Source organism: Pelodiscus sinensis, chromosome 6, assembly GCF_049634645.1.
Source record: "Pelodiscus sinensis isolate JC-2024 chromosome 6, ASM4963464v1, whole genome shotgun sequence".
NCBI classification, from domain to species: domain Eukaryota; kingdom Metazoa; phylum Chordata; order Testudines; family Trionychidae; genus Pelodiscus; species Pelodiscus sinensis.
The window spans coordinates 1,332,656-1,337,309 of NC_134716.1; positions in this window are offsets into that span (position 1 = coordinate 1,332,656).

The window sequence follows — 4,654 nt, forward strand, 5'->3', positions numbered from 1 at the left end:
AGAGCAGTGTGCCCCTCCTCTCACCCTTTGACCAAGTGGAAATTGCTCCTACTCCAGCCTTCAGAGGCAGTCAGATATTCGCCCCATGATACAAATGCACAAGGATCATTCCTAGCAAAGAGCTGAAGCTACGTGGCCCAGGAAATACCTGGTTTCAGATAGATGCTCAAAAGCTTGGCAAATTTTCAACCTTAATACTCCTCCTTTAGCATATTTTTATATGAAATGTATAAAATACACAGAGTTAAATCCTCCTGGAGCATATCTTCCATAACGCATCCACTCCGCTGAACCGTTGCTTTTCACTTACTTGTGGTCTGTTTTAGAAAAATATTGTCAATGAAGATCTTTATTTTCTATGTACTCAGAGACAAGAATTGCACTCAAGTTCAATGTAATTAAAAAGCGCCCGCGTTCAAAAAGAAACAGATAAAGACCTAATTTGACTGCTTATTTACTGAATGTTAGAAAGCCACATTTCTATTTCCATTTGCATTTTTCTAGACTAGACAACCACTGAAATAGTTCAGTTTGAACTGATCTTTAATACCTTTCAACTCTATGAATTGAGTAAGTACCAACTCCTCTGCTTTTCATTTTTGTTTAGCACATACTTTAAAATTGCTCCATGGAAATTCTCTGCCATTGGAACATATTTTTGGTGGAACCCAGTATAAAATGTACAAAAATAAGGGGAACTTGTTTCATAGGGTTTGTTTCTTTAGAAAAGCATCTAGCTCACCCAGATTCTTATTCTGTGGTCACAGTACTATTGGGTAGTGCAGAATGTTCATACCCTCGCTGATTGTGGAATTTGATTCTCTCCCTTTAATGAGATTGGTCTTTAAGTATAACCACTAAGCCACACACTGCTGAAGGGTCTACTAGAACATATGAGAGGTTTAATTCATTTTACACAGGTTTCTCCCTGAGTGGATGCAGACCAGTACATGCTCACAATGTACCTCCAGCCGCTTCCCTAGAGGAGAGCTATTCCCAAATGTGTCTGGTTGTTAAAAACAAGTTTTTTTGGTCAGGGAAAGCATTCCTGATGGTGGCAGGAATACAGGCAAGGAGTGGTGTGCTGTGGATATGCCGCACTTGGGACCTCCAGACAGTTCCCCCTCCGACAGGTAACTGATTGGATTAAGAGGCCTGTCTGACAGCATGTCTGTTCAGCCACGCGGGCTAATCAACCTCCCCATCCTGCCTGCTAATAAATCCTGCACCAGGGACCATTCCGCTTGATGATCTCTCCTTGGGGAGTTTTTAAGGCTTCTCTCCGAGAAAACTACTCGGAGTCTATTAAAATTGCGGCTCTGCAGTTGTCAGGTAGTCCCGGAGAGTCATGGGAGGTGCCCATCACCCAGGTGGAGGTAGCTATTACATATTCAAGCAAAAAAAATTGCTGCTTTGAGAAAACAGAAATTACTACGCACAAACAGAATAAAAGGACCTTTGTTCCCCGCTCAAGCCTGTCATGTGAGAGGATGAGCCCTAGGCAAAGCAGTGTGATCCAATAATGCAGCGTTCCACATTGGATTCAATGCTGAAAATGTGCCTGCTACACTTTTACTGAAAGGATTAAGTAATGTGTAATTGTTCTTGGGCTCTCACCAGGGCTGGTGTTTCTTCCCTTCCCGCACCTGTCACTAGCCAGTTTCCCGGGATTTTGGGAACACGACAGCAGCCTCTCCTAGCCCTCCAAGTACAGTCTGTTGGCGACAAGCTAAATAATTCAGTGATATGAGCTTTGGATTTTCCCTGCTAGGGGAACAAACTTCTGCTCTAACCCATCTGGTTGCAATACGCTCCTGAAGGACATTGCATGAATAGGTTAGAAGCCAGCAATTGTTGGCTGTGCAATATCTATACAGGAGATGTGTAAATAAATTAAAGTTTTAATTATCGCCTCCAATTTGTCATTGGAGAACTAACAGGAGGCAGCCTGAGAAGGCTTGAATGTAGCAAGAGATGAACAAGCTTCCAGGCTGTTTATCTGCTTGTGGATTTCTTCTCGTCCATGGCATGAAAGGAACATAAAAACCTATTTCCTTTGTTGCTTAAGATAAAAAGTTAATGAATGCCAATTCCTAGAGCTGCCTGTGAAATAGTACTGTGGGATTTTGGCTTTTGTTTTCAATGGGCTGATGGTAGAGACCATTTCTAAATTTCTATCAGGCCTGGGAAAACCTTTAAACACCCTGACATCTAGGGTACTCCAGAAATATTCAAGCAGTTCTAATGCTTGGCAGACTCACAATACACATACAAGTGACTCAGAAGGCAAGAAAATATGCTTGTATGATTAACAAGGTTAGATTTTGTTGCATAAAACCAAATTTAAGAGAGACAAGAAGGCTCATTGGCTAGATAGGTCTCTGCTTTCCCTGAACAAAGACCCTCCCCCCGCCTCCACTTCCCACTCCAAGCAAAAAAAGAAAGTTATATTGTTTTGCAGCTCTTCAACTTAAAGGCAAATGATGGATGGAAAAGCTGGCAATGAAAATTCATTTACACACTGTGCTGTTATGTGCCCAGCTTTAGTGTGCTGCGCATGGCATTCAATTCTCAGTTTCATGGAAACACTGCTAAGGGAGAGCTCCGCTGACTCCCAAACAGCCAGCCGAGCAGCAGTTCCCTGTTTCGAGTGGTTGGCCAGACCAATTGTTGTGGTTCCTTACCCAAACACTCTACTGAGCCTGTTGGAGCAGTAATGGCGGGCTGCAGACCTAATGCCAAAGCAGATTCTTTAGGGAGAGCGGCTCTGCTCCTTTCACAGCCAGGCAGAGCAGAGGCTCCCCACAATGAACAAGAAAGGGGGCGAGGAGAAAAGTCCCCTGAATCCTTCTGACTCTCCCAGCCACTCTCACCGGCCTTAGAACAGAGAGGAGGGAAGAGTGAGCCTCTTGCCTGTGAGAGTCAGCAAAACCCACCCAGCTCCTTTCTCAGCCAGATTTGTCTCCAGTGATGCCAGCTTCCCCATTCATTTCCTTCTCCCCCGCTTCTGTCTTTGTGTCATCTTCTATGTCCCCCACATATGCACATAACTTCCCACCAAACGAGCACCCAACACTTCTGCTCCTAGGGTCCCCCTCCAGACACTAACCCACATCAGGGAAACCCCATTTTGGCCCTGCCAGTGTTTCAGGGGAGCAGAAAGCAGGATAGATGCAACGCCTTCTCCTGGCTCTCCCAATGCCCGTCTGTGCCTATGTGCACCTCATGGCTGGCGTCTCACACCAGGGCAAGCCAGTGGCTGGTTCTTAACTATCAACACACACTATTCTTTTCTGGGACGGCTTTCAGGCTGCATGGGATTACCACACAAAGCTGCAGGATCCACACTGCCCATGAACGGGGGCAGCCATGTAAGCACGTGCAGCTCTGTTTATGCAGCAAGATGTCAATAAGGCGCCACATCCTGATTTTAAATGCTGCGGCGGCCCATGAAATCCATTTTCTCCACCAAATGCGAAACATTGGCACTTTGGCAGGCTAGATGCTCTAAATAGGAGGCCTCCCCTCTCCATTTGATGGAATGACGGAGATTAGCAGAGAGCTGCCTGTTGAGTGCCTCCTGTCGATGAGTAACCTTGCCCCAGATAAAGGTATACATTGTCCCCTCTCCCCAGACCTAACTATTTTCCCGTCAGGGAGTTTCTCAGAGCTTGGACTCCTGTCAACGAAGCTAACTGGGGATGCATTAATTTTAGTCGCCTTGGCAGTGTGGTGCGGTCTCTCTGTGATCTATCAGAATGGTGCACATGCTCTGAAAGGGTCCGATTCAAGCACCAGCCCTAGCCCCATTCGCAGCACGTGACAGAACCCAGTTCCCTCTGCGCACTGCACTGCCCGCTACACTATTACACTTTTAAAAGACAAACACCGGACTGACTCCAGCCGCTGGTTCCTGTGGAAAGGCGCTCTCAGCTCTAGCGCAGGCTGAGGCATGGTTTGGGGCCCAGCTGGCAGCATAATATTCACAGCGTTGTGTGTTGTATGGGGCAGATCATCAGTGCGTGTAAATCCATTGCCTTGTGTGGAGTTGCACGGATTTACCCCAGCTGAGGATCTGAGATGTGTGGACAAGCAGTGTAACTATTCACATGATGTTGGTGATGGGGACGGTCTCTGTTTAGAGGGCTTATTAACAAAGGCAATCTGGCTAAAGTTCCCTTAATAGAACAGCCTTGGTCACTTATTCTGAGTTATTTCTGTTTTAAACAGACCTTTCCGCGTTCAGGTTAGAAAGTTTCACCCATCTCCAGTTCCAAAGAGCGGTGTATAACCAAGTCTGAAAAGGGCTATAACCGTGGATTTTGAGCCACGAACCACAGAGCCCTTTGGATAAATCAGAGACACTCGGAAAGCCAGGCACTGGGGAAAAGAGGGTGCTGTAAGTAGAGAGGGGGCTTGGCTATGCTGCACAGTAGGACACCATGTAGACAAGCCCTCACTCCCCTTTACACACAGCTGCACAGAAGGAGACGTCCTATGGGAGGCTTTTAACATGTTTTGTTGCCTTCATCATGCAACACTCGAAGTTCTGCGTGTGAAAGACTCATCAGGCTGAGTTTAACCAAGCAGGTAACACACCCCAGGCTAGAGGTGGGCAAAATGTTACATAAACATTTTTTTTTTCCTGCAAGTA